This window comes from Dendrobates tinctorius, unplaced genomic scaffold (genome assembly GCF_039654945.1).
Source record: "Dendrobates tinctorius isolate UK_male_01 unplaced genomic scaffold, ASM3965494v1 ptg000019l, whole genome shotgun sequence".
NCBI classification, from domain to species: domain Eukaryota; kingdom Metazoa; phylum Chordata; class Amphibia; order Anura; family Dendrobatidae; genus Dendrobates; species Dendrobates tinctorius.
The window spans coordinates 69,868,942-69,885,069 of NW_027361687.1; the positions used below are offsets into that span (position 1 = coordinate 69,868,942).

General features: G+C 47.9%; 1 protein-coding gene across 2 annotated transcripts in view; it reads right to left on the bottom strand.

Moving 5' to 3' along the window:
* CTSS (cathepsin S) overlaps window positions 1–15,804 on the bottom strand; it is a 40,909-nt gene extending 25,105 nt beyond the window's left edge. Inside the window, exon 1 of one of the 2 annotated variants that reach the window (XM_073567218.1) lies at window positions 15,657–15,804. The gene's annotated coding sequence lies outside the window, so the exon portion shown is untranslated. The remainder of the gene's footprint in view (window positions 1–15,656) is intronic. The other variant, XM_073567219.1, reaches the window with a different exon arrangement.
* Between the last annotated feature and the right edge of the window lie 324 nt (window positions 15,805–16,128).

Genomic DNA, 16,128 nt, shown 5'->3' on the forward strand with positions numbered 1-16,128 from the left:
ATACTTATATCGGGTGGACTTGCATACCTCTTTACTCCTTCTTGCCCCTTCGGTGACGATACGCGTCGGGTGATGGGAGCGGCACCCTGCATCTTTATATCAGCATACACTTAATGGCTGTCCGTGTTCAGTGAGCATGATCTTTTAGCCTGCAGTTCGGGGTGGTATAGTATTGGAGGCAAAAAAACCTCAATTTGAGTGGGGTAAAAACATAGAATGGTAGAGTTGGAAGGGACCTCCTGGGCCATCTGGTCCAACCCCCTGCTCAAAGCAGGATTCGCTAAATCATCCCTGTCAGATGTCTGTCCAGCCTCTGTTTGAAGACTTCCATTGAAGGAGAACTCACCACTTCTCGTGACAGCCTGTTCCACTCATTGATCACTCTAACTGTCAAAAAGTTTTTTCTAATATCTAATCTGTGTCTCCTCCCATTCAGTTTCATCCCATTGCTTCTAGTCTTTCCTTGTGCAAATGAGAATAAAGATGATCCTGGCCGAGATAAAATGTCGCAGGTATGTGACCAGGGTTTGGTTAGCTCTCTCAACCAACCCGTTCGTCTCAGGGTGATAGGCCGAAGACAGATTTAACTCAATACTGAGCAGACTGCAGAGTTCCCTCCAAAACCGACACGTGAACTGGGGACCCCGGTCACTGACTATCTTGTCTTGCATACCATGTGTCACATTCCAATTCTTGGATCTGTGTAGATTCGGGATTCCCTCATTTTTAACCTTTTTTTTCCTTTCAGGCCTGGGAGCTTAATATGGGTTTTTGCCCCCGGTGGCCATAAGTGTTATTGCATGTTTGGTTTCCCTGCTAATGTGACCACTCCCTTGGCTATAAGGTCACATGGTGTATCAGCAGATGTTGGTTATAGCAGTTCCTTTTAGGATGCCAACCACGGTGAAGTGAGGAGCTGGCTCTGAGGTGTTGAGCCACTGCTGCAACCTGGTGAAGTAACCTGGTGAAGGAGCGGCTGGCTCTGAGGTGTCGAGCCACTGCTGAAACTGGTGCTGAACTCTGCCTGCCCGGTGTTTGCAGCAGAGAAAGAGGTGAAGGTGGCAGCTGGCTCTGAGGTGTCGAACCACTGCTGAAAGTTAATCGGGTGATGAACTCTGCTGCCTGGTGTCTGCAGCAGAGATAGATGGTGAAAGTAGCAGTTGGCTCTGAGGTGTCGAGCCACTGCTGAAAGCTGATCTGGTGCTGCACTCTGCTGCCTGATGACTGCAGCAGAGAAAGATAAGTGTTTTGGTGTTTTCCCCTTCTTCCTTCGTGTGTATTAGTGCAGCGGTGGGACCAGTGTCCGCACTATCCAGTTCCCTAGCAAGGGATAGGTGTAGGGATAGTGAGGGATTCAGGTATCCTGCTCGGCAACAGGTGAAGAGCCTGTGTAGGGAACGTTAGGAGTGTTCAGGGACACTGCCTCAGGGGAATGTAGGAGGTCCCCGTTCCCTATTGCAGGGCCCACCGTTGTAACTGTTTCCCCGGTGTTCCCTTTTGTCTTGTTGTTTCAGTTACCGACCTGCAGGTCGTGTCACACAGGACAGGTAAAGGGACACCATGCAAGTGGAATACGTGTTTTATGAACAACGCAGCTAGACCCCGTGCAGAAGGTAGCCGCAAGAGTGGCACCAGGTGCACCATTTTAGAAAAATGATTGGTGACCACCCAGATGACCGTCCTGTCGCTGGACTTGGGCAGACCAACCATCTCCCAAGGTCTGTCCGCCACTAAAGTAGTCTGGCAGGTCTCTGCCAAGAAGACCAGTTCTGGGCACAGGAGACGCGTGCCCGAATGTAATCTCCCACGTCCCAAACAATATGCGGCCACCAATATGCTCTTGCCAGGAGTTCAGTGGTCCGCTTCGTCCCGAAGTGACCTCCCACCCTGGACGCGTGAGCCCAAGAGAGAACCTCTGGTCGCAGCCGGGGATGGACAAAGGTCTTGCCCGGAGGCACCGACTCAAGATCGACCGGGGCCACGGTCATCAGGCTCTCCGATGGGATGATTAGCCGAGGCTCAGACTCCTCCTCTGCTGACACCATGGAGCGAGAGAGGGCATCGGCCCGGACGTTCCTCTCACTGGACAGATAATGCAGGGTGAAACGGAAGAGGGAGAAGAATAGCGACCATCTGGCCTGGCGAGAGTTCATCCGCTGGGCCGTTTGCAGATATACCAGGTTTTTATGGTCGGTGTACACCTGGAATGGGAACCTCCCTCCCTCCAGGGTGTCTCCACTCAGAAAAGGCCAACTTCATTGCCAGCAGCTCACTGTCCTCGATGGAATAGTTCCTCTCCGCCGGTGAAAAGGTCTTAGAGAAGAAGAAGCAGGGATGCTTCCGACCTTGAGGGTCTTTCTGAAAAAGGACCGCACCGGCACCGACGGACGAGGCATCTACCTCTAGGATAAAGGGTTTATCCACATCGGGACGGTGGAGGATAGAAGCACCAGCAAAATGGGTCTTGATGGAGGAGAAGGCCTCGGAGACATGTTCCGACCATACCTTAGGATTGGCTCCCTTTTTGGTGAGGGCGACCAAGGGAGCCACCAAGGTGGAGAAGTGGGGAATGAACTGGCGATAGTAATTAACAAACCCAAAAAAACGCTGCACTGCCTAAAGGGAGTGGGGTTCTTGCCAGTCCATTACTGCCTGCAATTTGGCAGGATCTATAGCCAAACCCTGGACAAAGATAATATAGCCCAGGAAAGGCAAGGACTCCTGGTCAAACTGGCACTTCTCCAACTTGGCGTAGAGGGAGTTCGCTCGCAAGCAGTCGAAGACCTTGCATACGTCTCTCCGGTGGGAGTCCAAATCTGAAGAGAAGACAAGGATGTCATCCAGATAGACCACCACCGAGGTGGAGAGCATATCTCAGAGGACATCATTCACAAAGTCTTGGAAAACGGCTGGGGCATTACAGAGGCTGAAGGGCATGACCAGATACTCATAGTGACATCCCTGGTGTTAAAGGCCGTCTTCCATTTGTCCCCCTCGCAAATACATATCAGGTTGTAAGCCCCCCGTAGATCTAGTTTGGAGAAGATCCTCGCTCCACGCAACCTGTCGAACAGCTCAGATATCAGGGGCAGAGAGTATTTGTTCTTAACGCCACTCTTCTTCTGCACGAAGAAGAATCCCGCCCCCGCTGGTGACACCGACTTCCTAATGAACCCTCTTGCCAGATTCTCCCTGATATATATATACATGGCCTCTGTCTCTGGGAGAGACAGGGGACACACGTGACCCCTAGAAGGCTCTGCACCTGGCACAAGGTCTATAGGGCAGTCATAGGGACGATTCGGCGGAAGAGTCTCTGACCCCTTTTTAGAGAATACGTCCGCGTTTTGTTGATAGTGCTTAGGGAGCGAGGAAGGATCCGCGGGGACCACAGTGGAAGCTACCTAAATGCACTCCCTCACGCATCTACCCTCACAGGACTTGCTCCAGCCAGGTATTCTCCCCGAGGACCACTCTATGTGAGGAGAGTGGCAACGCAACCAGGGAACTCCTAGGAGACCCTGATCGATGCCCTCGGGCATAATGAGAAGAGACAAGGTCTCGTGGTGGGACGGAGACAGCGTGAGCTTAAGGGGAGCAGTCTGATGTGTAATTTGGGAGGGTAGTGTCGAGTCGTTCACCACCCTGATGGTAACGGGGTGAGGTAGCAGCACCAAAGGGACTGCGTGCCGTTGGGCGAAGGCTGAAGACAGAAAATTGCCCTCCACTCCGGAGTCCACGCAGACCTCTACCACCAAGGTGGACGCACCGCTCTCTAGCGTCCCTTTAAAGGACAGCTTGGAGGAGAAAGTTTCAGTGTCTAGTAGGCCTCCACCGATTACCACTAGACACGGGCATTTCCCGACCGCTGTGGGCACCTGTTGGCCAGGTGACCAGGCTGTCGACACTGGAAACAGAATATGGGGGTGCGCACCGAGCGGGGCTTGGAGCCCGTGCGGGACACCTCCATGGCCTCCGGAGGCACGATCCCCTGATCGGGGGGGTTCCAGAGGTTTAGAGAAGGTGGGAGCCAACCTAAGGGCCCCGTCACACATAGCTACTCACTAGTGATCCCGACAACTATATCAACTTGTCAGGATCGCTGGTGTGTTGCTACATGATCGCTGGTGAGCTGCCAAACAGGCAGCTTCACCAGCGATCAGCACCAGCGACAATGAGCGCAGGCGTCGCTGTGTATCTTAGTTACCAGCGTGCTGATACAGGGAACTGGTAACCAAGGTAAACAACGGGTTTCTAAGTGCCGCACAGCGCTTAGAAACCCGATGTTTACCTTGGTTACCATCTGCCTGCATCAGCGCACTGGTAGCTAAGGTACACAGAGGGTTTCTAAGCACCGCGGGGCGCTTAGAAACCCGCTGTTTACCTTGGTTACAAGCTCCTGCTCGCTGATCGCTGGTCTCTCTCCTGTCACACGCAGCGATGCGTGCTGGCCAGCGGGAGACCAGCGACCAAAAAAATGTCCTGGCCATTCCAGTACGATCAGCGATACTCGGCAGGGGGGCCGGTCGCTGATAGGTGTCACACACAGGGATCTCGCTGGTGAGATCGCTGTTGCGTCACAAAACTTGTGACTCAGCAGCGATCTCACTAGCGAGATCACTGTGTGTGACGGGGGATTAACCCTTGATCTGGACTGGGAGCGCTCCAACCCATGCTCCGTGAAACGGAGATCTATGCGGGTGGAGATGGTGATAAGCTTCTCCAGATTAACGGGAACCTCCCTGGAGGCCATAGCGTCCTTGACGTGCTCCGCCAAACCCCTCCAGAACACTGGTATAAGCACCTTGTCAGGCCATTCCAGTTCAGAAGCTAGTGTCCGAAACCGGACGGCATAATGGCTGACTGAGGAGGAACCCTGTATCAGTGCCAACAACAGAAGCGCGGTATCATGTGTGACCCGTGGCCCCAGAAAGACCTGTTTCAGAGAGACCAGGAACTGGGAGGCACTCTGTACCACGGGGTCACCACGCTCCCACAGTGGAGTAGCCCACTCCAAAGCCCTGCCCGACAGGAGGGAGATGATGAATCCCACCTTAACCCGTTCTGAGGGGAATCGCGTAGTCAGCAGCTCAAGCTGAATAGAGCACTGGCTCACAAAACCCCTGCCGGAGGCGCTGTCACCCGAGAACTTATCGGGCAGCGGGAGACGGGACAACGTCGAGACAGAAATGGAGGTGGAGGCGCGGGAGACAGCTTCTGCAGCTGCCTGAACAGCGACTGCAGTGATATTCGCAGTTGAGGCTGACCGCTCAAGAGCTGACAACCTGCCCTCCAACTGCTGGACATATCTCTGCAGACGCTGATCGTCCGTCATTGCTAGCCAGACCCTGGCGCTATGATAATGTTAGGGGCTGGCGGAACGCACCAAATAATAAAGATAGCATAAGATATATGGTGCGTTCGCAGCCTGGGGTCCACCGTGAAGAGGTGATAAACTGCAGCTATACAATGACAAATGATATATTACAAGAGGTAGCCGTATACCGGGGGTTAACCACTGAGCCGATGCAAGCAAGGACAGACTCAGTTACTTCACGGAGTCCGCACTAGCCGACATTGAAGCGTGAGCTGTTAAACGTCACAGATCATGACTAACTACCGCTCAGAGCGGGTACAATGTCTACCGTGGTGGACACCACTAACCAGCATAAGAACAGTGCTGGTAAGCGCACGTAGCTGTGCATGGCGCCTCTCTGGCAGACACTGCGGTGTCAGCGGTATGTGAGGTCTGTACAGACCGGCGCCCCAAGGCGCTACAGGATGGAGAGCTGACTACACTGCGGCGCTAAGCAGTGCTAGTGCTAGATGCTAACTCAGACTCTAGGACCCTAACTCATGCGTATCAAAGGGAGGGAGTCTTAGGCCTGTTTCACATTTCCGTTAGTTTCCATCAGTCAAAATCCGCCGTTTTGCAAAAAAAACGGATCCGCCTTTTTTTGGTAGATCCTTTTTTTCCCCATTGACTTGCATTATTTTTTCCCATTGACTTGCATTAGCGGCGAATTTTGACGGATGGTCATCTGTTGGATCCGTTTTTTGACGGATCCGCCAAAATTTTGGCGTCCGCTGACTTGAGTGGACGGATAATGAAACGTTTTTTGTCTGCACGGATCCGCATTTTTACATTGAGCATGCCCGGAAGAATTTCCTTGCCAGAGATTTAACCCTACATTCTGCTCTCTCTCTCCCCTCTCCTTTTCCAGGCTGCGGTTCCTTGGCATACGTTGGTGTCACAACGGAAACAAATCCGTCTTTTGCATTTTTCACGGATTGCAACTGACCAAAAAGACGGAAGTGTGAAAGAGGCCTTAATGAGTCAGTCACCAGTCTCATACATCCGTTATCACTCATACCACTAAACAGTATAGCATTAAAGTCTATAATAGCGCATGGCGGGGCGGCCTTTCGAACCTTTTATAGCAGCGTCCTTCCGGGGCCTTCCTGATGGTCCAATCCGAGCTGGAGAAGGACCTGAACATGTGACCTTCGATCTCCAATGGGAGATCGTCCCACGGGCATGCTCAGTGAACCAAACGGAGGACTTAGTCCCTGGAATCACTCGCTGCTGACCAGTATGCGTTGCCATAGATGGACCAGAGGTGACAGCAGCAGCAACCAAGCCCACAGTGCTGGTGTGGGCAGAGTGCTGGGATCGATGAGTCTGCTGAGCAGGCTCCACTGTGGCTGGAGAAGAATGGGAGACCGCTGAAGGCAACGCTCAGGATCCCTGCTGTGCAGCGCCAGGAAACCCATGCCTAACATAAGGGTTCAGGTTGGAACTAGGGTCAGAGCTACAGTTAGGGATAGAGTAAGGGCTCGGGTTGGAACTAGGGTCAGAGCTACAGTTAGGGATAGAGCTAGAGTAAGGGCTCGGGTTGGAACTAGGATTAGAACTGGAATTAGGATTAGAGCTATAGTTGGAGATCAGTTTACAGCTAGGGTTGGAGCTTTGTTTAGGGCTAAGGTAGTGTGAAAGGATAAATTATATTCACACGTGTTTCATTATGAGTATGTAGTTATGCAAATAATGTGATTTAGAAATATTTTTCCTCTATATTTTTGCTGTGGTCTACAAAGTATTGTCAGTCAATGTTCAAAAATGTAATTTACCTCTTCAATGTAAAAAACATGAATGTATATGAGATCATAGACCAGTCTAAAAAATAACACACATCAGCATAGTTAGCATCATTGCAATCAGAGCAAATCCAAAAATTAGGAAATAAAACAACACAATTTAAAAATTGCTATACATGCACATTTGAAGAAAATTACTAAATTTTCCTTGGTCGTTACGGCCTGGAATGCCGGCAAGAGGGAAGAGTATAAAAACTTCCAGAGAGTATAAACAGTGCGTGCCACATATACCAAAGTTATCAAACTCGTCTGTGGTCAGCTAGAAGTCCCCGACTCGTGATTATCAGAGATATCATGTAGAAGTACTGATAATAATCTGGTGTTTATCAGCTGTTGGTTCAGTCCTGTAATTCCTAAAACTAGGGCAAAAGATGGAGTGCCCCAGTGGTGATCTGAGGGGTAACCTGAAGCTCCTAGGCCCTAACAGGGACTGCAGCCGGACCACCATTGTTCTGCAGACACTGTGTGCAAGGCACTTCCTTCCTTCGTGAGGGTCCTTCCCAGAGGTATTCGTCCCCCATCATTTGACCTCTGTGAACAGACAGATAGTAGTGATGGGTAGCTCCCGAAGGAGCCGGCTCTAAGAGCCGGCTCTTTATAGTGAATCATATGAGCCGGCTCCTGGCAGGGAGCCAATTGAAATTTAAACGGCTCTTTGCCAGTTCACGTTCCACAGTCAGTCCCCTCTTGCCCCGCCCCTCCTGGCAGTAGTCACTCTGATCTTATCCAGGAGACTGAGAAAGAATGCATGCGCCTCCTGCTGCCGCACATAGCACTCACAGCCCCGCCCCCCTCCAATCTGTGACAAGCATTCCTTGCCCTCTTGTGATTGTTTTTAAGTTAACACACACGCTGTGTTCCTGGCAGCCTGCCCTACCCTGGATGGATGTGTCGTGGACGGATACAGAGTGTAACAAACAGTAGTGCATGCAGATTGAGGTGCGTGTAATCAAATCAAATCCTCCCAATTTTGCAACCATATTGGTGACGGTGAGGAACTTGGGTATTAATTTCCTCACAGACTATTTTTAAAATACCCACAAATAAATAAAGAGGGAGGTTGATAGCCTGCAGAGAGAAGAGGAGTGCACGTACAGTGGATAACAAGATGAGTGACAGCCGCAAACCAAGTAGGATTTGGTCACATTTTGATTACATCGACAACACAAAAACAGAATGTAAAATTTGTAAGATAAAATTGTCATACCGAGCAGGGTCTACCACCAACCTTCACAGACATATTAGAAATGTACATCCAACAGTGCAGATTGAGGAACATGAAAGCACCACTGCAACTACTGGAACTGCTGCTGCAGTGTCTGCAACCACCTCTGAGGCATCAGCTAGACCACGACCTGCAACAACCCAGAGATCTATACTCCAATTTATGCCAGATAAAGTCATGACCCCAGCAAGAAATTATCAGGTTTAAAGGGGTAGGCTCAATTCTTACCTTTCCCGGCTCCAGCGCTGCATTTTCTCTTATGCCCCTGCCTCAGGGGGCGGGGCCGGAGATGCGACAGGCAGTTCTGTGCGCACGCATGACATGCGCACAGAACTCCGTGATTGGCCTCCGGGGACCGATCGCACAGCTCCATGCTGTCACCGCCCAACCCACAACGGCACAAATTCCTTATCTAAATCCGCCTGGATGCAGATGCGACATGTGACACTGCAGTTTTGCTGCAGACTGTTTGCAGCAGACAGCCCACAGCGAACTTGCGAAGTGTGAAGGTAGCTTTAAAATGTGGCACTGATAATTAGGATCTTGTTGCTATTTTGCATGTTCATTTTGTGTTTGTTAAAGTTTTTACAGCAAATAATATAAAATCTGGTTATTCTGGAAACTATTCTGTTTTATGTCATAAATTGGCACATGTGTAGATTTTTACTAAAAGGTATACAATCATGGGTTAACACATACCAGAATTTGGCTTCAAATTTAAAGCCAAAGGTAATAGGAAATGAAGAGCCGTTTTCGGAGCCAAAAGAGCCGGCTCACCAAAAAAATCGCATTTTTCCCATCACTAACAGATAGTCTCTTTACATTTCTGTGGGCAGTCTGCACACAAAGAGCCTCTTCACAGAGGAGAGGATGGGAACTCTACTGCCCCCTACTGCAAGTAGTAATCCTAGAAGTCAATAGCAACCCTTTTTAGAGTCTGGCCACATGGCTTGGGTGAAAGCCAAACCAGACATTCTATCTGCAGAATTGTGTTGGCCCCTTTTCAGTACACAGCAGGAGAACAGGTTTGGCTGGGTGAGAGGCCTCTGACCGAGTCTCAAGAGAAGTTATGGCTGTCATAATGCATCTGGTCGCTATGTATTAATCATAATGGTTTATCCAGCACCATTATGTATGTACCTATCTATAATAATAATTGTTTTTCTATATCACCAACATATTCCGCAGCACTGTACAATAAGCGGGGACATGTACAGACAATACAAACAATACAAGGTAACACACATTTCACCAGTTACAGGAGGAGTGAGGGTCACAAGCTACAATCTATAAGGAAATAGGAGGGGCACAATACAGTAAGTAGAACGTGCCGGCCATTATAAGGGTTTTCATATAAAGCTGCAGGATACGGTCATCAGCCAGGATCTGTCTGAGAGCAGCTACTGTGTGCTATTGGGGCATGGAGGGTATGGAGACAGATGACGACTGACATTTTGGGGGGAACAGGGAAGAGTTAGGTAAGGCTAAGTACACACTTGCGTTTGGCAAGAGTGCGGAGGGCTGCGTACTTCCTCCCTTAAGCCCTGCCTACCTCCGCACATCTTCCCTTAAGCTCCGCATGCATCCTGCGTACCTATCTTTAACATTGGGTACGCAGGGACATGCGTCCAGATGTGTCATTTTGACGTGCCCACCGACCGCACAGAAATGCAGCATGTTGCATTCCCGTGCGGTCGGCGGGCATGTCAAAACGCCGCATGCCGACGCATCTGCATACAGACGGAGGTGTGACGTTTGGATTGATTATGTAGGATGTTAGTATTAGATCAGTTCAGGGGCAGACATACCTCTTGTGCAGCCGGTGCGGCTGCAGCGGGGCCCGGAGGTGGAGGGGGGCGCCTGCAGGATGGCTAATAATGAGGGCAATCTGGCCTGTTTATCCGGCCCCTGGCCAGATTGTCCTCATGTGCGGTGGGCAGGGAGAGATCCCTGCAGCTCCACTGCCTGCAAGAGAAAAATGGCAGCGGAGAGGAGCTGCAACAATCCGTCCTGCTCCCTGCCCGCACTTCCTGTCTCTCACACATTCAGCAGCGGCGCGTCTGGATGACATCATCATTCAGTGCCGCAGCTGTGCCAGAGAGAGGATGCTGCCGACTACAGTGATGCTGCGGGAAAGCGTGCGGAGAGGTGAGAGGTGCAGAGAGGTGAGAGCTGCTGGGTGTGTGTGTGTGTGTCGCTGCGGGGGAAGGTGCAGAGAGGTGAATGGTGCTGTGTTCGTAGGTGGAGGAGATGGCAGTGATGGGGAGAAGGCAATGATGGGGTGACGGAGAGGGCAATGATGGGGGTGGTGGCGAGAAAGCAATGATGGTGGCAGTTAAAAGGACAATGATGGGGGTGGTGGGGGGAGGGGGAAATGATGGAGGTGGTAGAGAGGGCAATGATGGGGTGGTGTTAGAGAAGGCAATGATGGGGGTGATGGAGAGGCTAAAGATGGGGGTGGTGGAGGAGAAAGCAATGATGGTGACAGTTGAAAGGACAATGATGGGGTGGTGGGAAAGGAGGAAATGATGGAGGTGGTGGAGAGGGCAGAGATGGGGTGGTGGGGGAGAAGGCAATGATGGTAGCAGTGGAAAGAACAATGATGGGGGTGGCGGGGGAGAAAGCAATGATGGAGGTGGTGGAAAGGACAATCATGGGGTGGTGGGGGAGAAAGCAATGATGGAGGTGGTGGAATGGGCATTGATGGGGTGATGGTGAAAAGGCAATGATGGTGGTGGAAAGGACAATGATTGTCGGTGGGGGAGAAGGCAATGATGGAGGTGGTGAAGAGGGCAATGATTGGGGTTGGGGAGAGGAGGACAATGAGGGGTGTGAGGGATTGGGATGGGAGGAAGGCAGATTTATAATGGATTAGGAACAGGGAGAGGTGGAGGAAGGTGTTATTATCGCTTATTATGTCTAACACAGTCCCTTAGCATATAGTGTACTCACTTATTATACATAGCACAGACCCTTAGTATATAGTGTACTCACTTATTATGTATAACGCCATCCCTCAGTATATAGTATATTCACTTTTTATGATGCCGTACCTTATTATATAGCTTCCTTTGCTGATATGTACAGTGTTGCCTCTTACATAGTGTATTCTTGTTTTTTTGTTATTCACAGTGCCCTCTTGTATTACATAGTCCCCTATCTTGTTCAATATAAAATGACTACTGATGAAGGAGCTGGTGACCAGACTACGAGCCCAACAGGAAAGAAGCTTTCCCATGCTCCATCAGCCATCATTGCATTATACAGCTAACAAGACAGAACCGTATGTAATAAAAAACGGGGCTCTATATAATCCAATATGTAAGGCACGGTGGTGTACATAACAAAAGAAGGCATTATATAATAAGGGATGGCAATATACATAATAAAGGAGACTATGTAATATATAAACATGTATGTGTGTGTGCTATATATATATTTATATATCTAATATATAAAGCTCAATGTGTGTGTGTGTGTGTGTGTATATGTTTACATGTATGTGTGTATGTCTGGGATTGGCATGTACAGCCAATCGCAGCTACAGCCAGAAAATTTTGCACAGTCACACGTCTGGACCCCGAGAGCGTCATAGGCAATGTTGTGAGGCGAGATTTTAACCCTGCGCGTTCCAATTCACCAAACAATTTTGGCTATTATTCTTATCATTTCTATGGTGTTATCATCCTTCTGTAAAGCTGGAAATAACACAATTTATTATCGTGCCAACACAGACCACCCTCTGACACAGACTGCAGGGGGAGCCCAGTATCACACAGGATAGGATTAGATACACAGCTCAGCAGTCAGTATCACACAGGATAGGGATAGATACACGGCTCAGCAGTCAGTATCACACAGGATAAGATTAGATACACAGCTCAGCACACAGTATCACACAGAATAGTATTAGATAGATGGCTCAGCAGACAGTATCACACAGAATATGCCTCCAGTTTCCAGTTCAAACAGAATAGGATTAGATACACGGCTCAGCAGTCAGTATCACACAGGATAGGGTTAGATACATGGCTCAGCAGTCAGTATCACACAGGATAGGATTAGATACACGGCTGAGCAGTCTAACACCCATGATAGGAGTAGGTACACGTCTCAGCAGTCAGTATCACACAGGATAGGGTTAGATACACGGCTCAGCAGTCAGTATCACACAGGATAGGATTAGATACACTGCTCAGCAGTCAGTATCACACGGGATAGGATTAGATACACGGCTCAGCAGAAAGCATCACACAGGATAGGGTTAGATACACAGCTCAGAAACAGGATGTGCCAAAGGAGAGGACATTTTGATTATAGAAGTCCACTCATTCCAGCTGATTTGTTTTTTGATTTTATACGCCTCCAGTTTCCAGTTCAAACAGAATAGGATTAGATACACGGCTCAGCAGTCAGTATCACACAGGATAGGATTAGATACATGGCTCAGTAGTCAGTATCACACAGGATAGGATTAGATACACGGCTGAGCAGTCAGTATCACACAGGATAGGATTAGACACACAGCTCAGCAGACTATCACACAGGATAGGATTAGATACACGGCTGAGCAGTCAGTATCACACAGGATAGGATTAGATACACGGCTGAGCAGTCAGTAACACACGATAGGATTAGGTACACAGCTCAGCAGACATTATCACACAGGATAGGGTTAGATACACAGCTCAGAAACAGGATGTGCCAAAGGAGAGGACATTTTGATTCCAAGAATTCCACTAATTCCAGCTGATTTGTTTTTTGATTTTATACGCCTCCAGTTTCCAGTTCAAACAGAATAGGATTAGATACACCGCTCAGCAGTCAGTATCACACAAGATAGGATTAGATACACTGCTCAGCAGTCAGTATCACACACGATAGGATTAGATACACAGCTCAGCAGAAAGTATCACACAGGAGAGGATTAGTTACACAGCTCAGCAGACATTATCACACAGGATAGGGTTAGATACACAGCTCAGAAACAGGATGTGCCAAAGGAGAGGACATTTTCATTCCAAGAATTCCACTCATTCCATCTGATTTGTTTTTTTATTTTAAACACCTCCAGTTTCTAGTTCAACTGCTATTTGCAATGTCCATTAACAATGCTCAATGACAGTCCTTGAAAGTAGTAGGGATCAATTTGCAATCTCCATGCTTTTCTCATGGTCAACTTTACGTGGTCTGTTCAAGAGTTGGAACTGCCAAAAATCTGTTCATCTTTGCACCGAAAGGAAAAACCAAAAATGTTGCTTATCAAAAGGCTCTTGAATGAGTTGAAAATAAAATACTATCAATACTTGGGTAATCGTTTAGTTAATTTGTGTTGCAAATCTGTAGTGTTGAATATATGATGTGAAATGTTTTTATGTGCAATATAATCATTATAATTTGTTATAACTAACCACAGTTGGTTACTATGCCCGGGCAACGCCGGGCTCTTCAGCTAGTATATATATATATATATATACACACATGTAGATTTGTCGCCATAGAAGGAGAGGGGCCCAGACACATTTCTTGCACAGGGGCCCCAAGCTGTCAGTGTCCGTCCCTGGATCAGTTACAGAACGCAGAGGATGGGTAGGGTGATATACAGAGATGGGTGATGATGAGATGTAGTACTGTGGAGAACTTTGTGAGTGAGAAAGATTAATTTATATTGTATTCTGTAGTGGATGGGCATCCAGTGTAATGACTGACACAAGGTGGAGGCATTGGTGAAGCAGCTGGACAGAAATGAAACACTGGCTGCCGCATTCAGGTTAAATTGGAGAGGATAGAGTTTGATTAGAGGGAAGACCGATCAGTAGAAAGTTGCAGTAGTACAAACGAGAATGAATAAGAGCAACAGTAAGAGTTTTTGCAGTTTCAATGGTTAGAAAACGTGGAATTCAGATGTTTTTCAGATGTAGGTGACAGGAGCAAGTGAGCTATTGGATATAGGGAATAAAGGAAAGTTCTGTGTTCAATATAACCCCCAGATAGCGAGTGTGCTGCTTGTGAATGATGGTTGAACCACCCTAGGTAATGGCGATATCAGGCATAGGTGGGTTACTAGAGGGAGGAAACACAAGAAGTTCAGTTTTGAAGAGATTCAGTTTTGGATAGAGGGAGGACATGATGTTAGATACAGCGGACAATCACTGGTATTGTGTAGTAATGCAGGATGATGTCAGGAGATGAGATGTATAACTGGTGTCATCAGCATAGAGATGGTACTGGAAACCAAATCTCCTGATGGTTTGTCCAATAGGGGAGGTGTATAGAAAAAAATGTAGGGGCCTAGGACTGAGCCTTGAGGATCACCGATAGTAAAGGGAAAAGGATAGGAAGAGGAGCCGGCAAAAGATACTGTGAAGGAGCCGTCAGAGAGGTAGGAGGAGAACCAGTCGAGAACGGTGTCCTTGAGGCCGATGGAGTGGAGCATAGTGAGGAGGAGCTGGTGATCCACAGTGATAGAAAGATCCAGGAGAATCAGCATGGAGTAGTGACCATTAGATTTAGTTAGTAGATCATTAGAGACTTTAGTGAGGGCAGTTTCAGTAGGGTGTGGGAGTGGAAACCGGATTGTAAAGTGTCCAGAAGAAAGTGGTCTGAGAGGTAGAGGATTAGATGGGAGTGGACCAAGTGTTCCAGGAGTTTAGAGATGAATGGAAGATTAGAGACAGGTCTATAGCTAGCAGTATAGTTCTAGCTGAGAGATTTTTTAAAGTAAAGGGGTTATGATGGCATGTTTAAATGAGGAAAGAAGGATACCGGAAGAAAAAGAAAGTTTAAATATTTTAGTTAGGATAGTGGTGACAGCTGGAGAAATGGACTGGTACAGATGTGTTATCAGCCATTCGACCTAGATAATTACAGGCAACCTGTAATGTCAGATAGCCAGAAGTCCAGAAAGATCTAGAAATATGTAGAAAAATATTCAGAATTAAGAGTCCTCAGTGGTTGATACCTTTTAATGGCTTTTAATTGCTAACTGAAAAGATGGTAACACATTGCAAGCTTTCCAGACTACTCAGGTCTCTTCATCAGGACACAGGAATTATGCGTTATAATGCCCTGTTGTGTATAAATATGCGATTCTTCAGATTTTGTGTAATATTATTTAATATTTTTCTACATATTTCTAGATCTTTCTGGACTATCTGACATTACAGGTTGCCTGTAATTATCTAGGCTAAATGGCTGATAACAGAGAACAAAAGACCGTATTAATCACAGGATTCATGCAGAGCAGATAGTGTGTCCTGTGCTGGGAACTTACCTTACAACAATCAGCAGTTACGTTCCACCGCCTTCACCTGCCGAGGACACTGGAGAGAAGAAGCGACCGGTAACTTATGGGCTCAACACTTCTGCTCAGAGAACGAGGAAGAGGAACTTGGTGCAATGATCGCACGATTTCACTTTCATTTATGTCACCTACCTCTTCTCCAATCACCATTTCCATTTCTGTTATTTCCCCTTCTCATATTTCTCCTCCCATTCAGAAGTTGCAGCTTGGAACAGAAAGACAAACATCTGATATGGAGTTATGCACGGGAAAACACGCATCCTGCCTCCCAGGCGGAGACAATCCAGACTACATGCAATTATTTAATTCCCCAATACACCTCAAATAAAATAAAAAATGGAGCAAAATGTCTAAATTTTAAAAAAAATTATATCCTTCCGTTTAGTGTGTGCAGCTTCCATGCAGATTTATTTCTTGCAGTTTTCAAATAAACTGTGTGTCG